The 22511-nt window shown below is 43.3% G+C and overlaps 1 protein-coding gene across 2 annotated transcripts in view; it reads right to left on the bottom strand.

The window, feature by feature from the left end:
- The window catches only part of LOC139383036 (prickle-like protein 1), a 100238-nt gene extending 95291 nt beyond the window's left edge, over positions 1-4947 (bottom strand). The window contains exon 1 of one of the 2 annotated variants that reach the window (XR_011628684.1): positions 4698-4947. The gene's annotated coding sequence lies outside the window, so the exon portion shown is untranslated. The remainder of the gene's footprint in view (positions 1-4697) is intronic. The other variant, XM_071127333.1, reaches the window with a different exon arrangement.
- Positions 4948-22511: the final 17564 nt, after the last annotated feature.

Genomic DNA, 22511 nt, shown 5'->3' with positions numbered 1-22511 from the left:
AGGCTGTATAAAAACTGGCCATGATTGGGAGTCCCATAGGTCGGGGCACACAATTGGCCCAATGTTGTCTGGTGTAGGCCGTCATTGTAAAATAAGAATTTTAAATTAGAACCCAAACCGGCTGCTATCGTGCATAAATGTATTTTGTCCCCCCACAGCAAACGCGATCACGACATGCAGGTTAAAATATCAAAACAAACTCTGAACCAATTACATTAACTTGGGGACAGGTCAAAAAGCATTAAACATGTATGGCAATTTAGCTAGCTAGCTTGCACATGCTAGCTAATTTGTCCTATTTAGCTAGCTTGCTGTTGCTAGCTAATTTGTCATGGAATATAAACATTGAGTTGTTATTTTACCTGAAATGCACAAGGTCCTTTACTCCGACAATTAATCCACACATAAAACGGTCAACCGAATCGTTTCTAAACATCTCTCCTCCTTCCAGGCTGTTTCATCTTTGAACTTACATGATGAATGGCATCTAAACTTTCATAGTACTACCACAACGACCGGCAAAACAGTTAGTCTTTCAATCACCCACATGGGTATAACCAATGAGGAGATGGCACGTGGGTACCTGCTTCTATAAACCAATGAGGAGATAGGAGAGGCAGGACTTGCAGCGCGATCTGCGTCAGAAATAGGAATTACTTCTATTGTAGCCCTTGGCATCGCAGACGCTCGTTGGCGCGCGCGAGCAGTGTGAGTGCAATAATTGAATAACATGGATTTCTACATTTATTTTACGACGCTCGCGCACGTGACATGTCCGGTCTGGTCAGCATGTTTACTGACTTGCCTAGTTAAATAAATAAAAAAGTTATTGAGCACACAAACATTATCCCTTTTGGAGTATCATCAAGTATCATTACCTTGTGAAGAGATGCAATAAATCACCTAGATATGATTTCACTTTAGATAGTTATGTCATAATGAAATGTCATTAATGAGCTGACCCAAAAACTGCCAACCAAAGCAGTGAGTGACTGTTCTAACCACTAGGTGACACCCATACCTTGATTTTTACTCTGAGAGCTTCCCCTTTCCCTATTTCCCCAAGAAACACACACACACACACACACAGATGAACACACACTTGGACACACACACACACACACTTGGACACACACACACACACACACACACACACACACACACACAGATGAACACACACTTGGACACAGGACACGTACACACACACACACACACACACAGATGAACACACACTTGGACACAGGACACGTACACACACACACACACACACACACACACAGATGAACACACACTTGGACACAGGACACGTACACACACACACACACACACACACACACACACACACACACACACACACACAGATGAACACACACTTGGACACAGGACATGTACACACACACACACAGATGAACACACACTTGGACACAGGACACGTACACACACACACAGATGAACACACACTTGGACACAGGACACGTACACACACACACACACACACACACGTGCACACACACACGTACACACACACGTACACACACACACACACACGTACACACACACACACACAGCGTGCCATAGTGTTTCAAACACCAATGTTTCTGCTCTCAGATTGAATAATAACTTCCAAATGAATGGGATCACACTACTCAACCCCCAAACGAACGGGGTCACACTAACTCAACCCCCAAATGAATGGGGTCACACTACTCAACCCCCAAACGAACGGGGTCACACTAACTCAACCCCCAAATGAATGGGGTCACACTACTCAACCCCCAAATGAACGGGGTCACACTAACTCAACCCCCAAACGAACGGGGTCACACTAACTCAACCCCCAAATGAATGGGGTCACACTACTCAACCCCCAAACGAACGGGGTCACACTAACTCAACCCCCAAACGAACGGGGTCACACTAACTCAACCCCCAAACGAACGGGGTCACACTACTCAACCCCCAAACGAACGGGGTCACACTAACTCAACCCCCAAACGAACGGGGTCACACTACTCAACCCCCAAACGAACGGGGTCACACTAACTCAACCCCCAAATGAACGGGGTCACACTAACTCAACCCCCAAATGAACGGGGTCACACTAACTCAACCCCCAAATGAACGGGGTCACACTAACTCAACCCCCAAACGAACGGGGTCACACTAACTCAACCCCCAAATGAATGGGGTCACACTACTCAACCCCCAAATGAACGGGGTCACACTAACTCAACCCCCAAATGAACGGGGTCACACTAACTCAACCCCCAAACGAACGGGGTCACACTAACTCAACCCCCAAATGAATGGGGTCACACTACTCAACCCCCAAATGAACGGGGTCACACTAACTCAACCCCCAAATGAACGGGGTCACACTAACTCAACCCCCAAACGAACGGGGTCACACTAACTCAACCCCCAAATGAACGGGGTCACACTAACTCAACCCCCAAATGAACGGGGTCACACTAACTCAACCCCCAAATGTATTGTACATAATCACTGCCTGACCCAGTGACAGTTAAAACCTCTCATGCATGACACTGTAGGAGACCACTCTGAAGTGTGAGAACGGATAAGTCTGTTCTCCCCTCTCTGAGACGACAGGCTTTAAACAGGGCCGTGCTGGGATCAGGAGAGAGAGAGAGAGTTAGAGAGAGAGAGTTAGGCAGAGAGAGTTAGAGAGAGAGAGAGAGAGAGAGAGAGAGAGAGAGTTAGAGAGAGAGAGAGAGAGAGAGAGAGAGAGAGAGAGAGAGAGAGAGAGAGAGAGAGAGAGAGAGAGTGAGAGAGTTAGACAGAGAGAGTTAGAGTTAGAGAGAGAGAGAGAGTTAGAGAGAGAGAGAGAGAGAGAGAGAGAGAGAGAGAGAGAGAGAGAGAGAGAGAGTTAGAGAGAGAGTTAGAGAGATATGCTTTTCTTTCCCCCATACAGCCCCCCAGCTGTGGCCACAGTGACAGATTACAAGCCAGCCTGTCTGTGTAAGTGTGTGTGTGTGTCGTGCGTGTGTGTCGTGCGTGTGTGTGTGTGTGTGTGTGTGTGTGTGTGTGTGTGTGTGTGTGTGTGTGTGTGTGTGTGTGTGTGTGTGTGAGAGAGTCTATGTGTGTGTGTGTGAGAGGGTTGTCCTGCTCTCCCTCCATCTGACTGATACTTAGCCTAAAGCATACCACAGAGCCACACTACAATACAAGCCTCCATAGAGAGAGCATGCAGACATGCTTATGCTGATGTTGACTGTACCATGTTGGGAGCAAATACTATTTGAGGAGAACTTTAGTAAATATGACATCCACTGCCATGTGTTGGTGCCTTTGGCTATCTTAAAATATTGAGATGAGTGTGTGTGCATGTGTGTGCGTGCGTGTGCGTGTGCGTGTGTGTGTGTGTGTGTGTGTGTGTGTGTGTGTGTGTGTCACCATTCCCCAATGGGATTATACTAATTTTGAGAATCTCTTCAAAAAGGTGTGTGATTATGAAGCAGTCGTTTGAACTGCATGAGCAGTGAGCACAGGTGCTTAGTCTCACCAAGAGAGGTCAGTTAACAATATATCCATCAATAATCTTAAACACACAAGACGACAGAAAAGGACTGAAAGGTGACACTGTGGAGAGAGAGTAAACACACTCGCCCTTCACCCGTTGAGCAGAGCGCCAGGCGGCTCGCCCTTCACCCGTTGAGCAGAGCGCCAGGAGGATCTCCCTTCACCCGTTGAGCAGAGCACCAGGCGGCTCGCCCTTCACCCCGTTGAGCAGAGCGCCAGGCGGCTCGCTCTTCACCCGTTGGACAGAGCGCGAGGCGGCTCGCCCTTCACCCGTTGAGCAGAGCGCCAGGCGGCTCGCCCTTCACCCGTTGAGCAGAGCGCCAGGAGGATCTCCCTTCACCCGTTGAGCAGAGCAACAGGGGGCTCGCCCTTCACCCGTTGAGCAGAGCGCCAGGCGGCTCGCCCTTCACCCGTTGAGCAGAGCGCGAGGCAGCTCTCCCGGAGTTGGGGATGGGACCGCGCAGGGAGAGACTGACAGACAGCGCAGCAGCAGCGGCCAGTCACAGTTCTCTGCGCCGACCAGTTGTCACCAAAGTGACAGGCACCAGCTGAGAACATACATCTGGAACCCAGGGAGCCTCCACACTTCGAAGTTCGACACCCGCTATGTTTTAGACCACATTGCTTCAAGTATTGACGTTAGTTTTTTTTTCACAAGACCACAACTGACAAGGAAAGTAGAGTATTTGTGATCTTATCGGAAGGTCAGGCTAGCTAGACTTTGTTAATTTCCCATGTAGGCAAGGCTATTTCCTTTCTGAAAGCATTCATAATAATTTACAGACCATGCATAACGGTCTGTAGGTATAATAGAAAACCCTCTCAGACCTTTGCTAAAAAAAAGCCGACACGTTTTCTGAGTCAACAGCAGGGCATTTAAATATGAAAGAGACTGATCGAAAATATACTTCTCTAGATGAACAAATAGCACAAAGCTTATTGTGAATAGTAGCCTAATAAAGTGACTAATTCACTTTTAAAATAGCTTACTCATGATAAATACTTTCAGAAAATAAAACACACTTCACTGGGCAGCTCAATTCAGGCTCATAAAAGTTAAACGAAATTGCAATATAAACATGTTTCCATTATGCAACAGGCTATCATTTGATATTTGATACACTGATACAAGGACGCAACATACATGGTATCCTTACCCCCAAAGAGTTCAGTCGTGGTAAACAAAGAATCCAGAACTAATATTCCTTGACGTGTAGAAACGATTCAAGTTACGTCGCATTGGCATAAAATGAAATGTCCAGAAAGCGCACCGTTGTCCCGCAGACTTGTCCGGAACTGCGCGGTTAGATTCGTCCAAATGTCGGCGACCTCATGTTGCAGGCAAAACGAGTGAACTAGGGAGCCTACTTTGTAAAAGTTCATCTATGACTGTCACAGCATCTCCTTATAAATTCACTAGCGCCCCGTTCGTAATAATGGGCTCAACTCGAGCCACACCGAAATGGCATTAGCATTACTCTTTGCCTATTGGCTTAAACAAGCAACCCCCACCAAGAGAGAGAGAGAGAAAGAGAGAGAGAGAGAGCGAGAGAGAGAGAGCGAGAGAGAGACCATATCTTAGTCATTGAATTTAATTGAATTGAGATGGCGAGAGAGAGAGAAAGAGAGAAAGAGAGAGAGAGAGGGAGCAAGAGAGAGAGAGAAAGAGAGAGAGAGACACATAGAGAGAGAGAGGGAGCGCGAGAGAGAAAGAGAAAGAGAGCGAGAGAGAGAGACCATATCTTAGTCATTGAATTGAATTGAGATGGCGAGAGAGAAGGAGCGCGAGAGAGAGAGAGAGAGAGAGAGCGATAGAGAGACAGAGACATAGAGAGAGAGAGAGAGAGAGAGAGAGAGAGAGACAGAGACATAGAGCGAGAGAGAGAGAGAGAGAGAGAGAGAGAGAGAGAGAGAGACAGAGACATAGAGAGAGAGAGAGAGAGAGAGAGAGAGAGGGAGAGGTGGACATCCTTAGTAATCTCGAGAATGTTGACGATTTTTGTCGCGAGTTTCACTCCTGCTTCCATTTCCACTGGGACTGCTCCAGAGAAAGTATTTAATACTGTATCATAGATGTTAACAAAGTGAGTCATTGAGTAAATGTAAATGTTTTAGTTAAATTGCCGCAGCCCAGCCACATAATGGATTTTGAACATTTATGAAATCTCATGAAAAATCATGGATTGGCCTGCAATTAATGTCCCTCCCTCCCTCCCTCCCTCCCTCCCTCCCTCCCTCCCTCCCTCCCTCCCTCCCTCCCTCCCACATTTTGTTGTGTTCCCACTGAATTGATTAGATTGATTACATTTATATTTTTTTGTCACTGTTCTACACACCATATTTTCAAGCATAGTGGTAGCTGCATCATGTTATGGGTATGCTTGTAATTGATAAGGACTGGGGAGTTTTTCAGGATAAAAAATAAATGGAATGGAGCTAAGCACAGGTAAAATCCTAGAGGAAAACCTGGTACGATCTGCTTTCCACCAGGCTGGGAGATTAATTAACCTTTCAGCAAGACAATAGCCTAAAACACAAGGCCAAATCTACGCTGGAGAGCTCATCAAGAAGACAGTGAATGTTCCTGAGTGGCCGAGTTACAGTTTTGACTTAAATCTACTTGAAAATCCATGGCAAAACCTGAAACAGTTGTCTAGCAATGATCAACAACCAATTTTATAGAGCTTAAACAATTTTTAAAAGAATAAAGGGGCAAATGTTTCACAAACCAGGTGTGGAAACCTCTTACAGAAAGACTCACAACTATAAACGTGGCCAAAGATGTTTATACAAAGTATTGACTCAGGGGTGTGAATACGTATGTAAATGAGATATTTCTGTACTTTATTTTCAATACATTTACGGTATGAATACTTTCTGAAGGCACTGTATATGCACACACGGAAAAAGGGCCATAGCTCAACTATGTTACTGGATCAGTCAAATGCCTCTGGTTGATTGAAGTTTCAGAGTTAGCAAGCTATCCAATCTGTCCTTGAACAGTATAGGGCTTCAAAAGGCCGACTGTTTTTGAAGCATTTAGAGAAAAGCATAGGTATAATATGTTATGATTGATTGTTATCACTTAGCATGGACCAAAACAACTGGAGCAAGTCTGACAAGGCTCCAAAATAACCCCCTAAAGGTCAAAGATGAGGTCAGTATTGATGTTTTTGGGACCACATCACTTTTACAAAATGGGACATCAAAGCTTTAAGCTACATGTGTAATATAAATGTGACAAATGGCTCATTCTGATTGGATGACCTTTGACACCTAACATTAGAATAAGGAGCTCGGTCATTGGTTGACCCAGGTCATGGTAAACTGAAAGCATTATAAGTGGGACCAGGTTCTGCCAAACCCTGTCAATCAATCTCCACGCACACACAAACGCATACACACGCACACTCACACATTCACACGCAAGCAACGTACGCATGCAAGCGCACACACACACACACACACACACACACACACACACACACACACACACACACACACACACACACACACACACAGAGAGAGAGAGTTCAACGGCCGGAGTGCACTGCTCTGACAGGTTTCATCTGGACCAGATGGATCTAAAGCCTACTTCTCTTTGGCGTTGCACTTCAATGAAATATATTTTCTTTGTGTGTTTCTTTTTCCCCATTTCTGTTCCCCTATAAAATAGCGAGACATACTAAGAGTTACACCATGTTCAAAGTATTTGAGTGTGCTGGGAAGTAAACAAAACAAACAGCAGAACTATTTGTACATCACCGTATCTTGATGTTAAGAAATGGTTCAGTTCAACCCGTGAGTGTTGTAAATTAGCCACACAGAGCCCTTTAATGGTCAGTGTTGGTTGGACATGCTGTCTCGAGAAAGGACACTGAAGGAGATAGCATATCTCTCTGTCGGGCCATATGATTTACTGCTACCCTAATGCTCTATGTGGGTTAGAGCAGAATGTTTATTAAGCAAACCTCTTTCCCTATCACTTATCACTTATCTTAATCTATTGCTTATCTAATGTGATATTTATGACAGTGTTGTAAAAAGGCTCTCACAACGCAGCATCACTGAGCTGTAGAACCATTAGGATGGCTTGCATACCAAGCAAGCGCAGGATGTTTCACTGTGTTCAGATGAAGTTTCTTCACCCTCTACATTCAGGACCGGATGTCCTGGACTAAACATCTACTTTGAAAAAGGTCTTAAAAAACAGCCCAAATGATTTGTTCATTCAGCTACTTTGACAAAAAAAGGGACGATCACTCATCTACAGTACAAGCTAAGTCATTGACTTGATCAGTGAGGGGATAGCACTTTGGAGATTCATCATTTCCAATGCAGCTGTATATTATGTTTGGCAGGTTTTTTGACAGAACAGAAGGGAATGCTTTAGTTGTGCTAAATCTTTAATATTTTTTTAACAAGACTGGGAGCTCAGGATGCCCCCTGCAGAGAGAGATCTCTCTCTCTCTTTTCTGTCTCTGTCTCTCTGTCTCTTTCTGTCTCTCTGCCTCTTTCTGTCTCTCTGTGTCTCTCTGTGTCTCTCTGTGTCTCTCTGTGTCTCTCTGTGTCTCTCTCTCTCTCTCTCTCTCTCTCTCTCTCTCTCTCTCTCTCTCTCTCTCTCTCTCTCTCTCTCTCTCTCTCTCTCTCTCTCTCTCTCTCTCTTTTGTCGGAGTGCATGCTGGGAGTGAGTCGTCAAGCAGAGTGTTTGTGAGAGCGAATGGAATTTCTTTTCACTCTATTGGGTTTTGGTATGTACATATATATATATTGATTAGTTTAGTTGTTTTACGGATATATTGTTTAACTTTCACTAAGCACGTATAGGGGTGGTGGGATCTTTGAGGTTGTTTTTTCGCGAGGGCACAACCAGCGGGTGGGGCTGGTTGCAATGGCCACTCGCGGAAATGTAGAGTTTGAAAAACTTAGTCGGAGGCATGGAGTAAAAATTCCTGCTGCGGCTGGGTGTTCAGTGGAAGAATGTAGCTTGGCTGTGGGTGCTATCATTGGGTATGATAGCATCAAATCAGCCTCAAGGATGAATAGCGCTGTAGTGATATTCTTAGATTCAATTGAAAAGGTGAATAAGATAGTTGAGAGGGGTGTTGTGTTGCGGGAGACACAGACGCCGGTATTTCCGCTTATGAATCCTGCGAAGAAAGTTATGCTTTCTAACGTGCCACCATTTGTTAGAGATGAAGTGTTAGAGCGAGAGTTATCTCGCCATGGTCAAATCGTATCTACAATAAAGAAGGTTCTTTTTGGATGCAAATCTCCGTTGTTGAAACATGTCGTGTCTCATAGGAGACAAGTGCATATGATTTTAAAGAAGGAAGGAGATGAACTGAATTTAGCGTTTAGTTTTAAGATTGATGGATTTGATTATGTCTTCTATGCATCTACTGAATCAATGAAATGTTTTGGATGTGGAAGAGAGGGGCATTTGGTGCGTAATTGTCCCGAGAATGAACGCGCTGAGCCTGGTAGTAGCTTTAGTGCGGGTGCAACTAACGTACCACAGCGAAGGGATGAAAATACTACAGGTGTAGGGGAAGAGAGAAGGTGGGCAGATGTGGTTGGAAAAGTAGGAGAGGAAGGCATTGTGGATAAGGGGGCAATTGTGGTAGATCAGAACAAAGAGGGAGGGGAAACAGTAGGTGAGATTGCGACTGCCGTCGCTGAGGTGGTGCTGGAAAATGAAATTGGAGGTCAAGAGGAGATTGAAATAACGGAAAAAGAAGCGGATGTTTTCAAAATACCGAGGAGTAAAAGGAAGAATTTAAGGGGTGGTGAAGGGTCTAATTCTAAGAGAAAGGTAGAGATGGATAAATCAGGTGAAGATGAACAGGTTGTAGAGATGGGGTTTTCTTCTGGGGAGGATAGCGAGAGTGAGTCATCTGACGCGTCACAACAATATAGTGAGATAGATGGGGTGGAAGGGAGGTATGGGATCGAGAAGATACGTCAATTTCTGAAGTTGACAAAAGGGAAGAAATATATGCAGGATTACAATGTAACTGATTTTTTCCCTGAACGTGAATTGTTTATTGAATCAGCAAAGTTTCTGATGTCAAAAATTACAGGGGGAGGTTTGAAAAGCCCTGAAATTGCTAGACTCAAGAAAGTGGTCACGAGAGTAATAAGTGATGCAAATTCTAAAGAAAATGAAAGAGTTCAGTTGCAGTTTTAACTCTGTAAAGAGATGTGGTGGCTGTATCTTCCTCTGTATTTTTTTCTTATCCATGAGCAGTTTTAAGATCTCTTCTTTAAACGTAAATGGGGCAAGAGATGTTAAAAAAAGAGCCATGGTGTATGAGTTAATGAGGGGAAAGGGAAGTGACATAATTTTTCTACAAGAAACGCATAGTAAGTTGGAAAATGAAGTTATGTGGCAACAGGAGTGGGGGGGGACAGTGGTGTGTAGTCATAAAAACTCAAAAAGTGGGGGTGTGGTTATCTTGTTCTCAAAAGGGTTTTTGCCTTTGTCATATGAGGTTGAAGAGGTAGTTGAGGGGAGGTTATTAAAAGTTAGAGCAAGGTATGAAAACATCAATATGTGTCTGATAAATGTATATGCCCCAGTGGTGACAGTTGAGAGGGTATGTTTTTTAGAGACATTATCAAATACCATTGAGAAATGTAACAAAGAAGATTATTTGTTTATTGCTGGGGATTTTAACTGCACAGTTAGTGATTTAGATAGAAATCATCAAGAACCTCATATAGCCTCAAGGACGTTTTTAAAACGCCTTATTGTAACAAATGAACTGTGTGATATTTGGCGGAGTCAACATGGAAGAACAAGGCAGTACACCTGGGCGCATGTGAGAGAGAACATCATCTCTATGGCCAGGTTAGATAGGTTTTATGTTTTTGAGCATCAATCTCAGGTCTGTAAATCAAGTGTGATAACTCCAGTGGGATTTTCTGATCATTGTTTAATAACAGAGGTGGTGTTCATTAACGATGTAAAACCTAAAAGCGCATACTGGCATTTTAATATAACTTTATTGAGTGATGCTCACTTCAGGAATTGTTTCAGTTTTTTTTGGGAGAGGTGGAGGTCTCAAAAGGCCAGTTTTGTATCCCTTCAACAATGGTGGGATATAGGGAAAATCCAGATTCAACAATTTTGTAATCAATACACAAGGAATGTCACCAAGGATATCACCAGATCAATGAAAGCCCTAGAGATTGAAATAGTGGAACTCATGACGTTGGTTGAGACCACAGGAGATCGAGGCCATACTCAGGACCTCAAGAAGAGAAAAGCTGCATTGGCAGATCTGCTGGGTATCAGAGCACAGGGGGCATTGGTGAGAAGTAAATTTCAGGGCATATCTGAAATGGATGCCTCATCCAAATTTTTCTTTGGTTTAGAGAAAAAGAATGGACAAAGAAAAATTATTCATTGTCTCAAATCAGCTGTTGGACAAGAGCTCACTAGCCCTAGTGAAATTAGAAAGAGGGCAGTAGAGTTCTATGCTGAGCTCTACAAGTGTGAGTACAAAGAGGACAAAACAGTGACACAGCAGTTCTTTGATGGGCTCCCAAAGGTGCCTGCAGAAGCTCAGGTTGAGCTTGAGCAACCATTGTCTTTGCAGGATTTATACACTGCATTAAATGGCATGGAAAATGGAAGGGCACCAGGCATTGATGGGCTTCCCGTTGACTTTTTTAAGTCTTTTTGGGCTATGTTGGGAGAGGATTGGTTAGAAGTAGCTAATGATAGTTTAACCGGAGGGTTACTACCAATAAGCTGCAGAAGGGCTGTCCTCACCCTACTGCCTAAAAAGGGTGACCTGAGGGAGGTGAAGAACTGGAGGCCGGTGGCTTTATTGTGTACTGATTATAAAATATTGTCAAAGGCTTTGTCCAACAGGCTGAGGGAGGTGATGGGGCAAATCATACATACGGATCAGTCCTACTGTGTTCCTGGCAGGCAGATAGGGGATAACATTTCTCTGATTCGTGATTTTTTGGACGTCTCTAAGGCTATTGGGTTGGATGCTGGTCTAATTTCAATTGATCAGGAAAAGGCATTTGACCGAGTTGAACATCAATATTTATGGCACACGTTTGAGGCGTTTGGGTTCAGCTCTGGTTTTATTGCCATGATAAAGGTGATATATGGTGACATTGAAAGTGTATTGAAAGTTAACGGTGGTTTGAGTGCTCCTTTTAAAGTGTGTAGAGGTATTAGGCAGGGATGTTCTATGTCTGGGATGTTATATGCTATTGCTATAGAGCCCCTACTAAATAGCATTAGAAGTCGCATTGCAGGGGTGTGCCTTTCAGAGGATATTCCTCCTATTCGTCTTTCAGCCTATGCTGATGATGTAGTTGTGCTAGTGAAAAATCAAGCGGAGGTGGATAGTTTGAGTCTAATGGTTGATCGTTTTAGGGGAATATCCTCTGCAAAGGTAAATTGGGAAAAGAGTTGTGCTTTACAGATTGGAGAATGGTCTGGAGGGATCATGGCTTTGCCAGGGGGGCTAGAATGGTGTAAGGGAGGTTTTAAGTATCTTGGAGTGTACCTAGGAGATGAGGGGAATATGGAAAAAAATTGGAGTGGGGTGGTTGAAATGGTGGAAGGGAGGATGAGGAGATGGCGTTGGTTACTATCTCGTATGTCATATAGGGGGCGCACTATTATAGTTAACAATGTGATTGCCTCTGCACTGTGGCATCGGTTGTCAGTTTTAGAACCACCATCTGGCCTTCTGGCTAAGATACAGGCAATTATTGTGGATTTCTTTTGGGATAAATATCACTGGGTTCCACAAAGTGTTTTGTATTTGTCAAAAGAGGAGGGGGGACAAGGTCTTGTACATCTTGCTAGTAGGGCTGCTGCTTTTCGGTTTCAGTTTATTCAAAGGTTGCTTTATGGACCGGAAAATGTGGTGTGGAGAGGGGTGGCAGGTCTTATATTACAGCGGGTTGGAGGATTAGGTTTAAAGAAGGCTTTATTTCTGGTTGATAGTAGCCAGATTTCTAGGGAAGGAGTACCTCCGTTTTACAGAGGCCTTCTCAGAGTGTGGAGCGTAATGAAGGTGTCCAGAAGAACTTCAGCGGAGTCAGTGCATTGGCTGTTGGAGGAACCTCTGGTGTATGGGGCAAGACTGGATTGTACAACTGCAGCTGTTCCACATTTCTCCAAGATTCTGGTGAAGGGGAAAATCATCACTTTAAGACAGTTAATGGCCATGGCTGGGCCCGCCTTAATGGATGGAAGACGGGTGGCTGAACATTTGGGGATGAGGTCGGAAAGGATTGTCGGACAAATGCTGGGGAGCTGTAGGAAGGCTCTGTCAGCGGAAGAATGGGGTATGCTTAGTAGCCACAAGAAGAAGGTGCAAGATGAAGACGTCTCATTTCCAAAACTAGGGATTACACCAAATATCCCAGAGTCAGAAAGAAAGGCGGTATTGCTGGATTTGAGAGGGTTGGAGGAGGTGGGTTTGGATGAGGTGAATGGGAAGGAATTGTATAGGGGGTGTGTCAAGGTGTTGAATAAAGATAAATTGAAAAATAGAAAAGATACTCCATGGAGGGTAAAGTTGGGCATTGATGACAAGGTAAAGCCAGCATGGAGAGCACTGTACAAACCACCGTTACAAAAGGGTACTGGTGATATGCAATGGAGGGTTTTACATGGCATCATTGCAGTTAATGCTTTTGTATCTGTTATTAACTCAGATGTTAGAGATGGATGTCCTTTTTGTAATATAAGAGAAACCATTTTTCACTGTTTTATGGAGTGTGAGAGGATAAAACCTCTATTGGAAATGCTGGAATCTTTGTTTAAAGCAGTAGGGGAGTTTTTCAATAACACTGTTTTTATTTTGGGGTTTCAATATAGTAAACAACAGAAAAGAAAATGTCAAATGTTAAATTTTATTTTGGGACAAGCTAAGATGTCAATTTTTCTGAGTAGGAAACATAAGATAGAAACGGGATATGGGCAGGATGTAAGATGTGTTTTTAAAGGTTTAGTGAAAGCAAGAATAAAAGTAGATTTTGAGTTCTTTTCAGCTGTAAAAGATCTCCTATTATTTGAGGAGAAGTGGGCCTACGAAGGAGCGCTTTGTTTTGTAGAGGAGGGGAAATTATTTTTTGCTGCTGAAATAAGTTGAATGTATATGTTATGTATTTATTTTTGTTTAGGAATAACATTTGTTGTTTCATTTCTGAAAAGGCAGTGTGTCATTATTTATGTTAACACTTGAGTAAAAAATAAAGGTTTTATAAAAACTCAAAAAAAAAAAAAAAAAAAAAAAACTCTCTCTCTCTCTCTCTCTCTCTCTCTCTCTCTCTCTCTCTCTCTCTCTCTCTCTCTCTCTCTCTCTCTCTCTCTCTCTCTCTCTCTCTCAAAACTGGTCTAATTATATGATTACTATTAACTAGTAGGAAGATACAAGATACCTTAAGAATATTTGAGCTCCGTGCCTCAGACACAAGCCCACAATAAGCACTTTGTGTGATACTTCCCTTAAAACGAAGAGCTATTACACTTTCTCTCTCTGTTTCCATTATTACAGTTTTTCTCAATTGCTAAAACACAATTTCTGAAACCTTGCTCCATTTCCTGAAAACATTAAACACAAAACCTCATCTTCATGCACTATTTACATAACCTCTGACTCCTCTCGCAAAATGAAACATTCGCCCCAAAACAGTTTTACCTGTGTTCAAAATCAAACACTGCTCTCAAATCATAAACAAAGTGATCAAAATGATATACACTCTCAAGCAGTCAGTAAACAATACACCGAAAAATAGAAAACACATTGTTCAAAAATACAATTCTCAGGGAGAAGTACATTTTTAATCTAAAAAAAATCGTATTTTTCCGTCATTGTCTTTTGATGGACAAAAACATGTTCTATCATAGTAGCTCAAAATTGATCAGAAATTACTACTCTGTTTTTCTCTTTGCAAGTTTGTTCTTCCTCCTCCTTGTACCCCTATATTTACAGTACTGTACCCTGCATCTCACAAACTTGTCCTTTGTCTCTGTGATACTGTAATTCTTGTTCGTTGTTGATATGAACCTGCAACCAGTCAAAATCTATTGAGCAGTCAGTACTGTTAATAAATGGAAAGCAAAATGTTCAAGGCCATACACTTTGTCCATTGTACAGTATACAGCCCACAATGCACTGTACTACAGTATACAATACTAAAAGGGACAAAAATCAAAGGAGTAAACATGTGATCAATGTGCTTCTTTTTGTCTTTGGGCTGGGTCAGGCCAGAGCACTTTGTTGACATCACAAGCAATATTGTCCCTCCTGAGGCAATGGGGGAAGAAGCCTCTTGTGTGCCGTATTCAGCCCTCACATGATTCCTCACCTATATCACCACAGGCTAAATCCATGTCTTGCAGCAGATTTACTCTGGTGTAGGGTTGTCTATAATACACTTTCCATCTCCAAGAGGAGAAAAACTTCTCAATCGGATTCAGGAAAGGTGAGTATGGAGGGACAAGTTCATAAACTGCCCATTGATTTTAAACCGTTCCCTTACCTGAGCAGCTCGGTGGAAACTGACATTGTCCCACACTATCACATAGGTGGGAATGGGATTCTCATTTAGCTCTTGACCCTGCTGCTCTTGAACCTGCTGCTCAAATAAAATATATCTTAGATTGGCAATAAATCTTAGAAGGTGCTGGGTGTTATATGGCCCGAGTGTAACATGGTGATGTAGAACACCATGGTTGCTGATAGCAGCACAGATTGTGACATTGCCACCTCGTTGACCAGGGACTTCAACAATGGCCCGCTGTCCAATCATGTTTCGGCCTCTCCTTCTCCTCTTTGTTAGATTGAAGCCTGCTTCAACGACAAAGATGAACTCATGGGGTCTGTCCAAGGATTCCAAGTCAAATATTGTCTGTGTAGAAATACAATATACTGTATGTAGGATTTTGTAAGTCGTACAGAGACAGTGCTATACTGTAGAGTACAATTAGGCTTCTGATTCACATACAGTGTATGTACTGAAGAGTATTGTCATTCACATAGTATGTGTTAGTACTGTAGACAATCTGGATTACAGTAAATGTTTCTGAATGTACACATACTTGCACATACTGAGCTCGCAGTTCTTTCACCTTTGGTGAGTTGCGCTCAAAAGGTACACTGTATACTTGTTTCATTCGCATCCTGATACGATGGAGGACACGGTCAATTGTGGAAATGCTCACACTGTCGATTCCCTGGAAGTGTGTGTTGTCTTGTATCACTCGTTCCTGGATTTCTCTGAGTCGTATTGCATTATCTTGAAGGACCATGCCAACTATAACGGCCTCTTGCTCCTGAGTGAATATAGCTGTCCTTCCACCTGCATGTGGCAGCCTTGCAATACTACAAAAAGTAGTAGTGCAGTTACAAAACATATTCATGCAGTACAATACATACAGTGATTCACTTTACAAATGTCTATTGAAACAGCTGCATATAGTGTAGTACAGTACATTTGCAATTACAAAAATACAGTAGTATACTGTACCAGTTCTCTTCTCTGAATGTCCTTACTATGGTGGACACAGAAAATCGGCTCAAATTGGGTTGCACTCTAAGTCCTGCTTCCCTCATTGTCAGTCCATGGACAAGAACATGGTCTATAACTGTTGTTTGAATTTCATCAGATATTTCCACTCTTTGTCTTCCTCTTCGTCATCCTCTTCCTCTTTCTTGCCCTCCTCCTCCTCTTCCTCCTCGTCTCCCACCTTGCATACGCACTCGTCCTCTCACATTGTTTCTTCTATCCATTCTCAGACGTTCTCCTTCCCACCTTCAACAACCTGTTTGCTCTCTGAACTGGCTTATATTGGTTGTGTCGCATCATTTGAAACAGGTTAAATACATTTTGAGTGGTTGTGTTCAATCAATGACATGTGTTCTCTATTTGTATTTGATTGTTGCCACTTGTGTTTACCAGTATGGATGACATGTGCATTAGAGTGCAGAATGTGTTTTGAGAATGGGAATGTGTTTAGAGTTTTGCTGAAAAGTGAGATCTGCAAATTGTGTTTTACCATGTGAAATGGTTTAAGGTATTGACAACAGACTGCATAATTAGCTAAATGAGTCCAGGCAACTGAGAACGTTGTTCAGCCAATGGGTTTTAGTGTTTTAGCAATCCAGCTACAACAATAGCTGAGCTTCAGCATGCCCTAAAGTCAAGCCTTCAACAATGGATTCATTCTGGCCCCATATATACAGTGGGGAGAACAAGTATTTGATACACTGCCGATTTTGCAGGTTTTCCTACTTACAAAGCATGTAGAGGTCTGCAATTTTTATCATAGGTACACTTCACAAAATACATTAAGAAAATCACATTGTATGATTTTTAAGTAATTCATTGGCATTTTATTGCATGACATACTGTAAGTATTTGATACATCAGAAAAGCAGAACTTAATATTTGGTACAGAAACCTTTGTTTGCAATTACAGAGATCATACATTTCCTGTAGTTCTTGAGCAGGTGTGCACACACTGCAGCAGGGATTTTGGCCCACTCCTCCATACAGACCTTCTCCAGATCCTTCAGGTTTCGGGGCTGTCGCTGGGCAATACGGACTTTTAGCTCCCTCCAAAGATTTTCTATTGGGTTCAGGTCTGGAGACTGGCTAGGCCATTCCAGGACCTTGAGATGCTTCTTACGGAGCCACTCCTTAGTTGCCCTGGCTGTGTGTTTTGGGTCGTTGTCATGCTGGAAGACCCAGCCACGACCCATCTTCAATGCTCTTAGTGAGGCAAGGAGGTTGTTGGTCAAGATCTCGCGATACATGGCCCCATCCATCCTCCCCTCAATACGGTGCATTCGTCCTGTCCCCTTTGCAGAAAAACAACCCCAAAGAATTATGTTTCCACCTCCATGCTTCACGGTTGGGATGGTGTTCTTGGAGTTGTACTCATCCTTCTTCTTCCTCCAAACACGGCGAGTGGAGTTTAGACCAAAAAGCTCTATTTGTCTCATCGGACCACATGACCTTCTCTCATTCCACCTCTGGATCATCCAGATGGTCATTGGCAAACTTCCAATGGGCCTGGACATGCGCTGGCTTGAGCAGGGGGACCTTGCGGGCGCTGCAGGATTTTAATCCATGACGGCGTAGTGTGTTACTAATGGTTTTCTTTGAGACTGTCCCAGCTCTCTTCAGGTCATTGACCAGGTCCTGCCGTGTAGTTCTGAGCTGATCCCTCACCTTCCTCGTGATCTTTGATGCCCCACGAGGTGAGATCTTGCATGGAGCCCCAGACCGAGGGTGATCGTCATCTTGAACTTCTTCCATTTTCTAATAATTGTGCCAACAATTGTTCGCTTCTCACCAAGCTGCTTGCCTATTGTCCTGTAGCCCATCCCAGCCTTGTGCATGTCTACAATTTTACCCTGATGTCCTTACACAGCTCTCTGGTCTTGGCCATTGTGGAGAGGTTGGAGTCTGTTTGATTGAGTGTTTGGACAGGTGTCTTTTATACAGGTAACGAGTTCAAACAGGTGCAGTTAATACAGGTAATGAGTGGAGAACAGGAGGGCTTCTTAAAGAAAAACTAACCGGTCTGTGAGAGCCAGAATTCTTACTGGTTGATAGGTGATCAAATACTTATGTCATGCAATAAAATGCAAATTAATTACTTAAAAATCATACAATGTGATTTTCTTTTTTGTTTTAGATTCCGTCTCTCACAGTTGAAGTGTACCTATGATAAAAATTACAGACCTCTACATGCTTGGAAGTAGGAAAACCTGCAAAATCGGCGGTGTATCAAATACTTGTTCTCCCCACTGTATATACTTTTATTTCCCCTTTATTTAACCAGGTAGGCTAGTTGAGAACAAGTTCTCATTTACAACTGTGATCTGGCCAAGATAAAGCAAAGCAGTTCGGCACATACATCAACACAGAGTTACACATGGAATAAACAAACATACAATCAATAATACAGTTGAAAAATCTATATACATTGTGTGCAAATGAGGTAGGATAAGAAAGGTAAGGCAATAAATAGGCTATGGTGGCAAATTAATTACAATATAGCAATTAAACACTGTGAATGTGCAAGTTGAGATACTGGGGTGCAAAGGAACAAGATAAATAAATAAATAAATACAGTATGGGGAGGAGTTAGATTGGATGAGCTATTTACCGATGAGCTATGTACAGGTGCAGTGATCTGTGAGCTGCTCTGACAGCTGGTGCTTAAAGCTAGTCAGGGAGGTAAGAGTCTCCAGCTTCAGAGATTTTTGCAGTTCGTTCCAGTCATTGGCAGCAGAGAACTGGAAGGAGAGGCGGTGGGTATAATATAATGCTGGTGGGTATGAAAAATTCAGCAACACTGAATCCCCCCTCTGCATACATATGTTTGGGACATGATGTAAACTATATTATACATGTATATTGCATAGTGCATAACCTAGCAATAAACAGATGAGCAAGCTGTTACTACACACTTAGATTGTTGTTGTTTTGACCTAGACATTACATTTGGATTTGTTTGGAACGAGGTTTGTTTGGAACGTCCACATTCTTCTTCTTCTTCTCTCTGACAGTAGATGAGAACACTACAAATGTGATTGCGGTTGTGCCACTGGTTGCTGGGTCTAGGTGAGGTTATTTGCTGTGGCGTTAGTATGGTCTTTAACCACTGGCTTCTCACCATATGCTCTCTTTGATTTGCAGGCTATATGTTGACTCTGTCTCTGTATCCGTGGTGCTTTTGTCAACTCATTTCGTTGAGATAGTCGGCTTCATTCATTTTATTGTTTTGGCATGGTTTCGCTTCCTCTCGCAAGCCAATTTGTGACATCAATACAAACACTGGCAAATTTAGAATATTCATGCTGTCATTGTTTGTCTAACGAAATGTCTGGAAATAATTAGAATGTAGCTAGCCTTTCTGAGACATTACGTTCTCTAAATGGAAGGCTGATCTGCAATTACACCCGAGACATTACAGTGAGAAGTGTTCTGTTCTGGTACAGTGCTCACCGGATGCAGAATCTGTATTACAATTCTACATCCGAACATAATTGAGGGGCTTCTTTTTCCAAAGAGAAGGATCCTGTTGCTTCAAGAGTTTACACAGGAAATCTCTTGTACAAACAAAGGCAGGATGACAAACAAACAAGTGGCCAGAGCTGAGGCTGAGGCGGGGCAACCTGGGCCAAACAGCTGGATGTCTCCAGTCTCTCCAGTCCACCAGTCACCTGACTTCTCTCCATACTTCAAACACTGGTCTGACCAATTAGAACCCTCTGCCCCGAGCCAAAGCCACAAAAGGCCTGCAGGGCATTCAGCTTTTAGCCAGTTGACTGACTGGGTTTGTTGTTGAGTTGGAGAGCTTGTCACACAGAATGACCAATGGGATCACATTACTAAAACAAACAGACTAATGCCGCGTCAGGAGATACAATGGGAGAAAAGGATTGATTGGTTTTCACTCAATTCTTCCAAAATAAACCACATGAAAACAGCAGAGTAACAGACTCTTGGGTTTTTGGATGAACTGCAATAACAATAGCCAAAATGGGTATTAATCTTGGTACTTCCGATCCAACATAAGCACTGGTACATACATGTGTACAAGGAAGTGCATGGACTACTCCGAAATAGAGTATATATACAAGAGTATGTGGACACTCCTTCAAATGATTGGATTTGGCTATTTCAGCCACACCCGTTGTTGTCAGGTGTATAAAATCGAGCACACAACCATGCAATCTCCATAGACAAACATTAGCAGAAGAATGGTCTTACTGAAGAGCTCAGTAACTTTCAACATGGTACTGTCATTGGATGACATCTTTCCAACCAGTCAGTTTGTCTATTACTCCAACATAGAAATCTGTAGTCAGAACTGTCTATGTCCACTGCAGCGATTTCTTTTTTATGGGCCATGTGAATGGGCCATGTGAATGGGCCATGTGATTGGTCATGTGAATGGGCCATGTTAATGGGCCATGTGAATGGGCCATGTGAATGGGCCACGTGATGGGTGGGCCATGTGAATGGGCCATGTGAATGGGCCATGTGAATGGGCCATGTGATTGGTCATGTGAATGGGCCATGTGAATGGGCCATGTGAATGGGCCATGTGAATGGGTTCAACACATTTCCATGTTTCTTCTTCTTCTTCTTCTACTTCTTACTTTTAAGACGCTATTTTGTTTGTTTGCTTAGCACTCACTGGGCACACCAAGTAATTTCTACGTAGAAATGTGTGTAATATTTGGAGAGACATTGATCAATGAGATTTCAGCGTTTATTCAGCTAATCAAAAGGACAGCCAGAAGTTTGTGGAATTCTCAGTATGTTATCGCTATGCATTCAACCATCTAAAAGCACAACTTTTCGATGGGTCAACTGCAAGTGCTGTTATTGTGAAGTGGAAAAGTCTAGGAGCAACAAGTGCTCAGCCACGCAATGGAATGCCATATAAGCTCACAGAATGTGACCGCTAAGTGCTGAAGATTGTCTGTCCTCGATTGCAACACTCACTACCGAGTTCCAAACTGCCCCTGGAAGCAATGTCAGCACAAGCTTGTCGGAAGCTTCATGAACTGGGTTTCCATGGCCGAACAGCCGCACACAAGCCTAAGATCACCATGAGCAATGACAAGTGTCGGCTGGAGTGGTGTGAAGCTCGCCGCCGTTGGACTCTGGAACACTGGAAATGCATTCTCTGGAGTGATGAATCACACTTCACCATCTGGCAGTCTGACTGACTAATCTGGGTTTGGCGGATTCCAGGATAACGCTACCTGCCCCAATGCATAGCACCAACTGTAAAGTTTAATGGAGGAGGAATAATGGTCTGGGGCTGTGTTTTATGGGTCGGGCTACGCCCCTTAGCTCCAGTGAAGGAAAATCTTAACACTAGCATACGATAACATTCTAAACGATTCTGTGCTTCCAACTTTGTGACAATGCATGACAATGACCCCGTACACAAGGCGAGGTCCATACAGAAAGGGTTTGTAAAGATCGGTGTGGAACAACTTGACTGGCCTGCACAGAGCCCTGACCCCAACCCCATCGAACACCTTTGTGATGAATTGGAACGCCGACTGTGAGCCAGGACTAATCGCCCAACATCAGTGTCTTACCTCACTAATTACCTTGTGGCTGAACGGAAGCAAGTGCCTGCAGTAATGTTCCAACATCTAGTGGAAAGCCTTCCCAGAAGAGTGGAGACTGTTATAGCAGCACAGGGGGGACCAACTCCATATTAATGCCCATGATTTTGGAATGAGATGTTTGACGAGCAGGTGTCCACATACTTTTGGTCATGTAGTGTACCTTTGCTCCTCACTAAGTGCACCCAGAGGGCTGAATCGGAGTCTTTGCCAGAGCAAAATAGTCAAATTATGAACAAATGATGATGAAATAATGTTCAGAAACTGTATGTGGTGGAGGAAAGGCGTGGTTGGAGAATTTCCCCTTGACAGCACTATCTATTTCCTAATACGAGGAAAATATGTGACATTTTTGCACATTAGATTCTACAGTTCCCCACGTTATCAGACACTTGCACAGATTCTATCAGTCAAACACACAGCGTTACACCCATCCAAAATCCATCCAAACCCCATAAAAAATGGTCCGAGGTGCTGCTCCTCCAACCTCCAACATTAGCATATTCCCCTTTAATCTTCAGCCTGGTAATATCTAGCTTTCTGTGCGTGCTTTGGTAGACAACCTGGGACCTGGGAGCATTCCATGCTACTCCTCCACTCCCTCTCTCCCTCCCTGGCTGATGACACACAATGCTCCCCCTATCCCAGACCAGGACGGAAGGCCCCTGGTTAGAATGGCCCCCAGCCAGTCGAGGGGAGCGAGGGAGACTGGGGTGCTGGGGAAAGACAAATATGTGGTATATTACTCCAACATAGAAATCTGTAGTCAGAACGGTCTATGTCCACTGTGTGTCTGCTACCACCGAACAGCATTTT

The sequence above is a fragment of the Oncorhynchus clarkii genome, chromosome 2, assembly GCF_045791955.1.
Source record: "Oncorhynchus clarkii lewisi isolate Uvic-CL-2024 chromosome 2, UVic_Ocla_1.0, whole genome shotgun sequence".
NCBI lineage: Eukaryota > Metazoa > Chordata > Actinopteri > Salmoniformes > Salmonidae > Oncorhynchus > Oncorhynchus clarkii.
The sequence above is the reverse complement of the archived record's forward strand: the minus strand, read 5'-3'. Positions and strand labels throughout refer to the sequence as shown.